Below are 12,943 nucleotides of genomic sequence, written 5' to 3'. Positions count from 1 at the left end.
AATAAAATGTTATCATAATGTGTTAACTTTATTTCATACTATTAAGCTGAAGAAGAAAATGCTAAATATTTAACTTACTTAAGTACAGTACTTGAGTACATGTACTTACTTTCCACCACGGCATGCAACATGAGAAACCTGGTTATTTATTTTAAACTATTACATAGGCTGTAGTTAGCTCTGAAATCAGGGTCTGGTGTCCACATCTACAAAACATTTATGTAACACTCCAGAAACCCAATTAAACCAGGGTACTAGTGTGAATGTAAATGCACACAGATACTAGTTTCCCATTTGTTTTACTAAATCTCTACTCTCAATTATCATATAATTAATTAATTTATACTTAAATTATAGATATGCAAAAGACTGTTACTCCAGCAAGCAATTTTTCCCAATGATAGGACCTCAGTTTGGGTTACCAAAAGTTTTTGTAGTGCATATATGTTACTGAGCACACTCCATCTTATTCTCAGTCATAAAAAAGACCTCAAAGTACTTAAAATTCATTACTTGAGGCAGAAACGTGCTCCTAACCAGAAGCAGCCGAACCACAATTTTCTGGCAGAGTACCAAGGACTCAGAGCTGGAGATGATGACCTTCATTACAACTGCTTGATGCTCGACTGAAAACCACCCAACAGCACTGGTGGTCACAGTCCAAAACCCTGACCCAGCAGAACTACAGTACAGTGCAAAAGTTTTAGGCACTTTAGATCCATCAGGGAGGCATGTGATTGGTCCCAAACTGACTGAGACGACCCCAAACAGCCAGAATCATACAGAGCATCAAATACTGACTTAAGTTTTTTCTGTTTACTGAACTTTGAATGAAGATTTTTTTTATGAATAAAAACTATTCATGGCATTATTTACTTTAGCGCCTCAAACTTTTGCACAGTACTGAACATGACCAACAACAAAACAGTCCCACAGCACCCAAACAAGTTCGGTCATTCAACAGTGATCAAGCTGAACGTGCTTATGTGTCATTAAATGCGTAAAAAGTATTTTTGCATGGATTTTCTATACAAGGATAAAGGGAGCCAGAAACAGCAATTGGCTTTTTTTTTTTTTTTTTTAGGAAAAACTGCATCGTGGTTTTTCATCCAGTAAAGTTTCAAACAAGCAAAAACCACAGAAACCAAAGACCTGACTGGATGTGAATGAACTCTTGGAAAAGCAACATTATACGTTTCTTTCTGGAAACAATGATGCTGGCACCATTTTGCAGGCTAGAAAGCTTCAAACTGCAGCCAGTTTGCATCCCATCGGCACCATCCAGTCAGCTGAGGCTGAGGCAGTCCCATGCCTGCCGGCTGACTGCCCCTCCCTGGAACAAAGCAGGGCTCGCAAACTGAGTTTTCCCCCCAATTAGCCAGTTTCCAGGTCGGATGTCACGTTGCTTTTTGGACCAAACGCACCTTGTTTTCCCTCTGTGGTGAGACACGAACTCTCTAGGCTTGTCTCCCCAACATGACAAACTGAACCATTGTAGAAGTTTGTTTTTGGGTCAAATATCAGCAGCCTTTTTTTTTTCTCTCTCTCAAATGAATTTTCCATACCAACAGTAAAAATGTCTCAAATTTTCTCCTCATTTCCCTTTTCTCAAATCACATCAGCTCTTTTGTGTTGTCTAGCCAAGCAAATAACAAAAATAAACCAGCTTAAGGCATCTAAAAATTTCTCTACGATGACCTAGATATCTGGTCTGCCGATCTGTGTTTAAGAGGAGACTGTGACCCATTTGTCTCCTTTGCAACAGTAGCAACTGGAGCCTCCAGATGTTTGATTCTCATAACTACAGAACAAGACCAGATGTCAGACTTTGCTGTTTTCTGCCCAGAAACAACTAAAATATGTGTCTATTATCATGTTATTTCCTTCACTGGTGGAAATTATACCAGATCAGCATGTCTTTGATGAGGAGGGTTGGGGTAATGACAAGGCAGAGGATGTACATAGGTCTTTGAAATGTCTCCCAAAGCTCCCGAGAGCACACCTTCATCACCAGCAGCTCCCGCAGAAAATACATGCTTGTGGGCTCTAATTCAGTTTTCCATAATGTAGTGAATCAGTTAGCTTCTCGGATTCGGGGCAGTAATTACTCCTGCAGCCTCACAGTTTGATGTCTGACAGACATTATGAAACCTTATTTAACATATCGATGCCTTTAAACCCTTATATATAAAGAGCGGTCGAAGAGAAAGTAGCACCAGTATTTTTATGTTACGTAATTCTTTAAAATCATTACAAAATGCTTCAATATACAACAAGTAAAACAGAAAGTAGGAGTATGCAAAACAAGAAAGATGAGGAAAAGTAACAGGACGGGAAAGGTAGAGAAAGAGGAAAAAACAGGACATAAAAGAGTGTTTTCAGCTGCAGTGTGAACTGAACATGGCAGAGTCAAAGCCTTGTTCTTCTATGACTTCATAGGGCAGAGGGGCGTTTCCCCAGGCGTCTTAGCACTAAACACAACATTTGTTCCATATAAGCCAGTGAACAGAGGTGATCTCTGTGCTGCGATGGTTTTGGGAGACCAGGTTCAAGGCCTCACTCTCACTTTGCCCTCAGAGACGTTTCTCAGGCACCAGATTCAAAAGCAGAAAGCAGAAGCAGACATTTTCGAGATGGCGACAGAGAAAGTCTGAATACAACCACAAAACTTTCATTGTTTGATCCAAAAATGAAAGTTGGGTTCAAAAGTTTGTGGCATCGTGGTGACATGCAGTAAGTGTTTCCAAAGACAGCCGTGGTTTGGTTGTGTCAGAGAGAAGCGGTCAGTTTAGGCAGAGCGGGAATCTGATCTTTTTGGTGCTCAAGCCACAAGAGTCAAAGCCAGTCTGCCACTTCCACTACTTTACCAGTCAAAAAGCCTTTTACAGTAAATTATTACAACCTATAAATAAAGCTCGGTCACTTGCCCAAGTGTCTGGCAGAGGAAACAAATTCACCAGATGCCACCAAACTCTACAAGTGTCTGTTTATTTTAGTGTTTTCTCACCCTGATGTTGGTGCACAGAGTTTGATTAGTGTCTCTTTCCCAAGCCCTGCCAGTACTTGAGCTAACATGGGTATTTTTGGCCCTGTGTTTGTCATTAGTGTCTCTCAGGCAGTGGAGAGAGCAGAAGGAGGAGCGTCTGATTGGACCACAGTGTTAGACCACACTGACAGTCACATAAATCCATACTGTAGTCCCATTTTGTCGTTTTATATTTGTGAGAAGCATAAACAACTGTTCACAGGCGAATGTGACCTCAAGTGAATGAGAATAAACCCTCCACAAACAACAGACTAGATAAAGAGCCAAGAGACTGGCGTAACACTAGTGTCAGTAATTAATAAAGCTTTAACGAATAAATCTGGTTATATTCTGTATTTCTCTTATTGTCGACAATGCCCATCAAGTCCAACAATGAACTGATCCTGCATCAACCTTCTCCAAAACAATTAAAAACACATCAGCGAGCTACACTGCTGCTGCTATGTTTATTCACCATGATAAGACTGGTCACTGTAGTTTGAGTCCCACACACACCATCCTCCTGCCATAAATACTATCTAGATCACCAAATGTGTTTTAATACATGGCTGAAAACAGTCCCCAAGAAACAGACTCGTCACTTCTGTGTCAGTAACAATTGCTCATGCCTAAGTGCCCAGCTGCTTTAAGAAATCACTGAGCCTTTCTTAAAATTAAAGTGTATAATTGTGACCCGTTTTTAAAGATTTCTTCTTCACCAATGTGGATACAACAGAGCCACGCACACACTGTGCGTAAGTCTGAACGAATCGTGAGGCAAACTGATGCACTGTTGGTTTGGGTCTTTTCATGTAAGATTTGTTGACAGTAAAATTACAGAATGTCAGCAGTTTTATTTTTTAACAACCTTTAAAATTCTTTACTATACCATTTATTATGTTGCACCACCCTCATTTAAAGAATATGTCCTCATTCCTGATGATGGAAAAAAAGCACAGACAGACAATCGAATTCAACATGATTAAGTTAAGGTGATTAAATTAGATTTCTGAAAAAACATGAATCTATCATCTTGGATGGATTTTAAACTCTTTATATCTCCAGATAACAAACACAGTCAGGGGAAAAAATTATCCAAACATTGTTTTATTGAGGTAAATAACTCATGATCCTGAGACTGTGGGACAGATGAAATTAAGAGAAACAGAGGTGGATTCTCTGGATTCCTGTAAAAAGTGCCAACCAACTTCATTAAGAAAAGGCACCCACAGCTGCCTTTGTTCTACTATTCAGTATTTGTGTCAGTCCTTTTACATTCTGCAGTGTACAGTTGTCTTGTATTGTAATGCCTGCGTACTTCCTGTCGAGCTTGTAGCCAACTCCAAAGCCATTGTTTTACAGTAACTGTACACAGTCTCTGCTACAAAACCAACAATAAGCTAAGACTAATCAAATAAATACAAGTGTTTTTCTAAAACTAGGACGGCGTGTGGAAAACTCTCAGCCACCTCTCTCAAACACGCTGAGCCGAACTTCTGAAGAGCTTCTCCTCCTCCTTTCAGGGGCAATCTGGGAAGGCACTCCAATCAGGGAATCTGGCATGAAGCAGAAAGTGGCAATTTCCATTTTCAAAGCTTGGATGCCTGCTAATTATGATGAAAGCCTCCTGCTATCGGGTTTCACACAGGCCTAACACTTAAAACTAATTGTTGCCTCAGAAAAAGAAATGCTTGAAGTTCAAAAAAGTAAACAAACCACTGTGACTTTCATGAAGCAAAGAGTGAATCTATTTAAATCTTTGACAAACTGTCCTGGGATTATTGTTGTGATTGCAGTAAGTGGATATCAGCTTAGTGCTTTGCTAATAATAAAAGAAAAAAAAACAGTTTGGCACCAAGATTACTCCTTAAACTAATAAACAGGTCAGTGTCTCTTATCATCAGTGTCAGGAATTCCTGATATCTCAGACTGAAATTATATGACATGAACGAGACATTATACTAGAAATGGCTTAGGTAGCCTCGAGCAGAGATGTGGACCAGGACTACAGAGATGTGGTTAGCTCACTTCTTTGTAACTCCACATCTCCAGATTTTTCATGTTCATGTTTCATGTACATTTTCATCTTCAGACCCAGCTGACAGTACAGTTTATCAGACTCCTCTGTGCAGCTTCCCCTGCAGCTACAAAAGACTTTAGACAACCCCCCACCCCAAACAACACACACACATATATGCAGTACTACTCCACAAGACCTGTAAACACACTTTGATGTGTAAATACCTCTGGAGTTCCCCTTTAACTCAATCAATGGTACTTCAAAACTTGAAAAAAAAAATCAGAAATTGAACACAAAAGAACCCTTGAAACACTGGACTTTGGCCTCCAAATGTTCTTGATATCCAGTTTTCCTGAACACAATTTACAAATCAGAACCTCATATGTACAATAACTCGGATAAAAACATGGCATAAAATGTACAGGATAAAGAGGGTGAAAGACAAAAAAGTTTAAAATGTTCTGAAATACCACCACCACTTCAGCTGCACACTGTAGCAACTGAAACCCAGTATGTGGTATCTTTTTGGAAACCCACTATACTGCCTGTCCGAACATGGCAGTTTTATTCTTTACTGTGTTAATATCTAGGCCAAACACTGGCGGCTCCAGCTTTTGCTTTGCTCCCTGCGTAGTGTCACTGCAGTGAACTGAGTAATTCGCAGTGTTGAGGTGCTAAAATTAAAACCCACTCGTAATAGCTCTAAAAATACGACAGCATGTATTTTATAAGCAGCAGGGACCCATGAGCATGAGGACAGAGTCAAATTTAATTCAGCTGTAATTTAATAAACTGTCCTCAATTGAGATTTAATAAACTGCCCTCAATCTGTTCGGAGGTGTAAACAAGACAAGAATGCATGAATTAGGGAGGGAATGCCTATGACAGAAAAAACTAACAGCATTAATACTCCTCTGAGAAGTTGCAGAGAGGAAATATTAGAGCATCCGCATGTTACACTGACCTCCTGACACCTCTAACTAAACTTACAGAGTATCTATTTTTGAGGCGACTGCAGTAAGTCAAACCCCAGGGTCCTGTTGCAGAAAGACAGTTTCCCCTGTGGGAGCTCCAGAAAACTGTTAAGAGCTTAACACAAATTTAAACGATGACTTTAGCAAAACACTCTGTTCATCACCTGCATTACTTTCTTTCTCACCTCATCACTGTACAGGGGATTGTCCTGTGCTCACCAGTTAAGCAAGTAGTTCACATTTTTTCTTCGCCTTTGTTATTTTTGGCTGGACCTCAACAGTGAGGCTAGCCCAATAGGAAACACCAACGTCTGTTGCTGACTTACTGAGTTAAGTTACACCGTTGATCAGCCAGCCGAATGTTGCTGGAGATTGCCCATTGGCTGTTGCTCTTTCAAAATGAAATGGTGCAAACAGTTTCTATTATGTCATCAGGAGATCATTTACAGGCAGTGTTTACGCTAAGTTGTAAGATAAGATACATAAAGGTGTATCTTATTTTTAATTCAATTTTTAATTTTTAATTTTAATCACTTTATTGATCCCTCCTGGGGAAATTACTCTCTGCATTTTACCCACACCAAGTGAACGAGACACACACACAAGCATGCACTAGAGATGCTGGGGCAGGGGGCTGCCTAGTGAGACGCCCAGGGAGCTGGGATGGATCGGTGCCTTGCTCAGGGGCACCACAGCCATGGTTGCAGAGGCAGGAGAGGCGCGTGTGACGATTTTATTAGAAAACCTCATGGTTATAAAATCTGGATTTTAACAGAGCAGCAGCTTGGAAGTGACTGATGGTTAACATGTCATCTTAATGGGCCACGTTTCAGTCATTATTTCATACCTGTTCCATTGTCTGACAATGAACGGAAAAACATGTAGATGAGAACATCTTAACCAGCAGACAGTAGGCAGAATGCAGACACGATGTGATGACATCATGAATCTGCTAATTAGCGTGCAACGTCATCTGGCAGTGCAGCCACACACAAGGTTTTGACCTAGTCGTGTTCAAAGACAACATTAAGAAGACAAGATGAAGACACTGCTTACAAACATTGTTTTTCTTTGTTGTCTTTTATCCAATAAGTTTATTTCCACATTGCACTGCTGATGCCCCTACGATAGCTGTTCACTTCACACTCCATCTTATTCTCACTCCTAAAAAAAAGTACTCAAGGTACTTAAAATTCATTACTTCAGGCAATCAAACCACAGTTTTCTGGCAGAGCACCATGGACTCAGAGCTGGAGATGCTGACCCTCATTACAACTGCTTGACACTTGGCTGAAAACCACAGTCCAATGTACCCAGCACCTAAGACACCAAACTCAACACACATATTATCGTTACAAAGAATATTGATATCAAACAACTGTGCAAAATCCCAAATTACACAGGCAATAGTCTGGAGTGTACTGTGAGTGTTGATAGTTTTTCTCTCACAGCAGATGATATCACTGTCTATAAGCCTGATATTTTTAAATTAGCGACCTCCATTCCAGCAACACAACCAACAAGCTGCCATCAGACACTCTGACACTTTGAAACCTTGTCAATCTGTCATGTTGAATGTATTTCAGGACTCTCGACTTCAGGTCCTGATTTCCTGCCTTTCTCAGAATCCCATTCCACCAACCCTCGGGAACCTTGTTTTATAATCTAATGTTTTTGCTTCTTATACAGTGGATTTCTCCTGTTGTTAATTCTTGTTTGACGCTTAGGGACTTGAACCAAAGCCTGGCAAGTACTGCTTACATTTTGTATCACTGAATCATTCTCTAGTATCAAACTTCACTGCAGCTTCTGGAAATATCTGGACGCGACCTTTGCTGCAGGTTCGCGGTGCATCAGACGAAACATGACCAGCAGCAGTGACACGTCTGCTGAGACCAGCGTCACTGGGACTGACCCAACGTCTGAGCATCCACAGAAGAAAAACTCTGCTCTGGAAAACTGAGAAGGCTGAGATGATGCACGGCGTAATAACAGACAAGAGACCAACCAGAACGGGGGGGGTTTCAACATTTCTGACAATAGAGGAGGTTGGGGGGGATTTCCGTCCCATGTACTGTAACTGCCTCACCCACAACAGTATCTGAGAAAAAAAAGGTTTTCTTCTATATCTGCTCCAGTAAACAAGCTGTGTTTATGAGGTACTTTTCTAAACAGCAGCTAAAACCAGAAATGATTTACAGGAAAAACAAAAAAGGAAAGAAAAAGTCGGATTAACTGTAAAACCCAACAATAAAAGGTACCAAATCAATAAAAAGCCAAAGATATTATACCAGTTTTACAATGCTTTTTAAAAATGTGAACTGATTTTGCTTTTACAAAACTTTTTCTGATTTTTTTTTTTTTTTTTTTGTCGATTAACAACCACAAAAAACACAGCACTTTATTTCCTGCCAGATGCCAGATAGGATTGAGAGTGTATAAGGAGTATAAGGAATCAGTGTTTACAGGGACGATTACAGGGGACGACAGTCACCTCTTATTAGGTCTAGAAAAGCGTAAATTCACAGGAATCAACAAGAATCTCTGCAATTAATTGAAAAAAGAAACTATAAGTCTCTATTGAGACATGGAAAGATTATGGCTACAGCCTCAGGACATTAAAACACTATAAAGCTTAATAAACCCATAACCCCACTGCTGTAAGGTACTAAACATCCTGGAAATGCTCCAGGAACATTTCATTTCTGTGCAGCAGCTTTTCTGCAGCCAAAAACAACTTTTTAAAAGTATATTAAACGTTTTACAAGTCTCTCTTACAGGCGCTGCAGAGACAGTTACATTAGTTGTGATCAATAAATCCCCATAACACACTGAGGCACCTCCTGACTAAAACACACGCCGCGCAAATCGCTTTGTCGTTTGTTCTGAAAGTCGATCAGTCAGGCAATAACCAGCTAATCAGTGCGTATCAATATCGGGTGTTTATCGATCCCTCGGGCTGTTTCTTCTTACCTTACGGCTTCTCTCCGTCCAGTCACACTGAGACTTGACATGACTTTCGGAGAAGGCAGGAAAACTTTGGGAGGAGAAAAAAAAACTCCTACCCCGTTGACTAAACCACCACCGCCTGGGTTACAAAATAAAATTGCCACGTTGAAAAATATTTTGTAGTGCATGAATATCATACCCAATTGTATATTGTGTATTTTTCTCCATTTGTTTAACAACTTGCTACCTATAACTGTGCTGTGTAAGTAATGTGTAATAACAGTTAGACCTTTCTGTTTGATCTCTTCTCGAATTTATACTTAATCAGTTTTTGATTATCACGTTTTGATAATGAATGTAAACTAACTTTGTTCACATAGTTAGAACGATGAGAGCTAACACAGCTCGATTTATGTCTTTGTAGTCAGTATGTGCCCAGTCATGTTTACTTGTTTTGTGTCTACTAAAATTATCTTCACTACAATACGAATAGAATTATTTGCATAAATACCAAATCTGCTTGTGCTGTAACCTCCTGAAGTTGCATTGTTAATTGACAATGCAACTTTAGGCCACTTTACCAACTGCCCAAGATGAACTGGAAGGCTAAATGAACTTTGTAGCGGTTTTGTTTACACCCCGAAACACTGTATTTTTGCAGATATTTCAACTGCCTACGATGTGCTTTTGTTTTGAAGGCAGAATCATGCCCTTTCCGGTCATTTTCTGTCTAACTCTGTTGTATTTGACGCAGCCCTGGAGACGTTGACACTGATTACGGCTTTAGGGAATCAATGACAGACAGGCGAATCCTACAATAAGAAACGAGATTCAGAGCCTTTCTGTGGCGACGGGGGGCGGGGCTTTTATCAAATCGGTCAAATGGCGCCAAAGTTACAAGATGCTGTGTTCGCCCTTCAGTTGTCTTGACAACCGCACATCCGATCGACTTCAGACTTTGTGTGTGTTGTTGAGGATCCATGGGAACGTTTTGGATGACAGTTTCTCGATAAACATAAAAAGAGAAACAGCAAAGTGAATGCTGAAGCGACGCACGCACGTAACCGACGTGAGCGTGTGTTGCAGTGATGTTTCCAGCTCCTCCCGGTTGGTAATCCATCTCTGGTCACAGTAAGAGGCAAAACTATGCGTGCTCATATGTACATAAATAAAGAGCTGAAGACATACGCATTAAAGCCTCACAAGCTGCATTAACGCAATCCAGCAGCTGAGGGCGCTGTTGTGCTTAAGGTCAAAATAGAAAAAAATTTAATTTCATTGGAGATTTCTAGTGAAGGGTGTTACAGGAATTCACTTTTTAATTAACACTCACACTTACAAGGTTTTTGTAGATTTGAAGCCAAACTGCAGATTACTGGACAATTTTGATAAAATAACAAGAAAACCAATCAGAAAAATACAACAAGCACAAGTTAAAGCATTAGTATCCCCCACTCAGATGAGGTTCATTCTCACCTGTGTGGGGATACTGTTCACTTTTAGTCATTCATGCTATTAACAGAGGCTTAAGCTTACAACTAAAAGACTGAACAGATATGTTGGAGGCACAAAATTTACTGTATTCTACCTGGAACTTTTTTTTAAATGTATGTAGAATTAGAAATTGCCATCAACAATCTGATCTATAACCTTTAAACAATAACTGTATCCCAGCTGCTGTGAAGTTTGATTTTCCAGCATCTGGTTTGGATCAGTTGTTCTGGGAAAAAACAAAAACTACCAGAGGAACAAGGACATTTTCATTTAGGTTTACTTTCCACTGCCTGTTTGATTTTTACTTTTAATGGCATCTAACAAGGCACATGTTTAGTTTTTGTCTTCTTAAACAATAATTAAGTCAACATTTCTTTAAATAAAAATATTCACAAGGTGTCTTTATGTTTTGTTAGTGGGATGGGTTTGGGAAAGCAGGATTTAAGAAAAAATAGTCCTTGATCTAGTTGAAAGATTTGGAAAAAGCTAATAAGTTACTTTGTTATTTATTTATTTATTTATTTATTTATTTATTTATTTATTTATTTATTTATTAGTCAAACTAACGTGAAAAGGAGTTATACTACCACCTGCTCCCATTTGATGGAAACTAACTTGATTTTGTTTTTTTGTTTTTTACTAAGGTAAAAAAGTGTCATATTAGCACCTGTCATCACACAACTGAAGCAAACTCCTTTGTGACATGAGACTGAAAACAAACAAAAGGATTGTATTGTTTCAATATCTCTAATCTTCTGATTACTCTCGCTTAATTTTTTCACTGCCACAAAAGTAAGATGTCTTAAACTTTGTTGCATCTCCATTGATTTTACAGATTACCACTGAATAGAACACATAAAATAAAGCACTCTAGCAGCAAATTATGAACTGACAACCACATCTTTTTTTCGGACAGGAAGGACAGGAAGGCTCGGCTCTCCGGTGACCCGAGGGAACAATACAGATATTGGCAGGTCGCCATGACCCTCAAGAACAGTGCTGATCAACGTGACACTGTCAAAAGACCATGTACTACTATAGACCCAAGAGAGGAACAGTGATGGGTTCAACAGTTTAAACAGATACTTATCAATACCAAATATGTATCTGCTCTGGCATCACAGCACCTGGATTTGTGGATGTATGAAACTAATTCTCATTCACTAAAATTTTCCAGGGAGGAACCATGAAATACAAAAATGAGTCGAATATATTCATAGTAATGTAACTGTTGAGTGTCAGTTTGGGTTCAGAATCAGTGAACTCACCAGCTCAGTGATCCCCAAATGGCTGTGTCGGTCAGATGATAAAGATCAGGAAAGGTGATTTTGATTCACTTGCACTGCTATGATCGGCGTCATTTTCAGTTGCAGGCAGCGAAAAAACTCTAAAAAAGATTGTACACTACCTCTACAACAGCAGACAAACACAGCAACTAGCTGGTGGACACAGTAGAGCATTTAGCTGCTAAAGACCCAGATATGTCCCTTGGGAGTTGGTGGATACCAAAAATGGATGGATGGATGTTGGACTTACACCTGCCAAGTGGCCAGAAATACACCTCCACATGAATGATAATGTTTTTCTGTAATTACTGGATGTGTAAAAAGGAAACCGTTTGTGAACATTTTCACATTTACTACTTCAGAAGGTGATAATATGTCGGTGTTGTGTTTACTGCTTGTTCTGTTGCCCAGAGATGGCCAGGGATTAAAGATGTATAAAGCCTGTATAAAATATACTTTGTTATTCCATTTAAGATTCAAGCACTTGTTAATAAATTTAAGAGTGGAAATAAATTCTGTGGAGTGGAGTGGAAAAAAATAGTTTTTGCAGGATAGAAAAAAGCCAACTGATTACAATTAGTCACTGAAACAGTCCATAATCAGTCGGGTTATTATTCCTGCTGAGGCAACAAAGTACATTTTCACAAATATTTTCTTCATGATTTTGTTGTTGAGTTTGCTGTGCTTTCTTTCTTTCTTTCTTTCTTTCTTTCTTTCTTTCTTTCTTTCTTTTACTTTAACTGGCAAGGGAACTGTTGCTGCTTTACTTCAGTAAATGATTAAATTTACTCATTTCTTTGCTCCTGATATGGCTGCTGCTGTAAGGAGATGACTGAAGATAACCTTTAGCTTTAACGTCAGACTGTTTTCCTCCCACTGAATGGTCCTACCAGAACCCTGACAAACGTGCAGCAGTTTGTATATGGGGAGTTTTCTGATGGACTGTACAGATGGAGGAAGTTGCAGTTCTTTGGAGACTCTTAGACGTTTTATGGCTTCTTTTTCCTGGCGGTCAGTGTGACCTCTGATCCTAGATCAGATCCAAGAGACATGAGCACACCCTCATCCTCACAAGACCTGCTCACTGATGACCATTTTACTGCTGTCAGCTAAATCTTACAACCCTTTAAAACTTGATTGTAATTTGATTACAAAATATACATAAATGTGAAATACACAAGGACCGTTTTCCTGC

General features: G+C 39.4%; 1 protein-coding gene across 3 annotated transcripts in view; it reads right to left on the bottom strand.

The window, feature by feature from the left end:
* Nucleotides 1-9,061, bottom strand: part of kank3 (KN motif and ankyrin repeat domains 3) — a 29,565-nt gene extending 20,504 nt beyond the window's left edge. The window contains exon 1 of one of the 3 annotated variants that reach the window (XM_041040459.1): nucleotides 8,993-9,061. The gene's annotated coding sequence lies outside the window, so the exon portion shown is untranslated. The remainder of the gene's footprint in view (nucleotides 1-8,992) is intronic. The other 2 variants (XM_041040461.1, XM_041040460.1) reach the window with 2 other exon arrangements.
* Between the last annotated feature and the right edge of the window lie 3,882 nt (nucleotides 9,062-12,943).

This window comes from Toxotes jaculatrix, chromosome 6 (assembly GCF_017976425.1).
Source record: "Toxotes jaculatrix isolate fToxJac2 chromosome 6, fToxJac2.pri, whole genome shotgun sequence".
NCBI lineage: Eukaryota > Metazoa > Chordata > Actinopteri > Toxotidae > Toxotes > Toxotes jaculatrix.
This window is presented reverse-complemented; position numbering and strand designations above follow the sequence as displayed.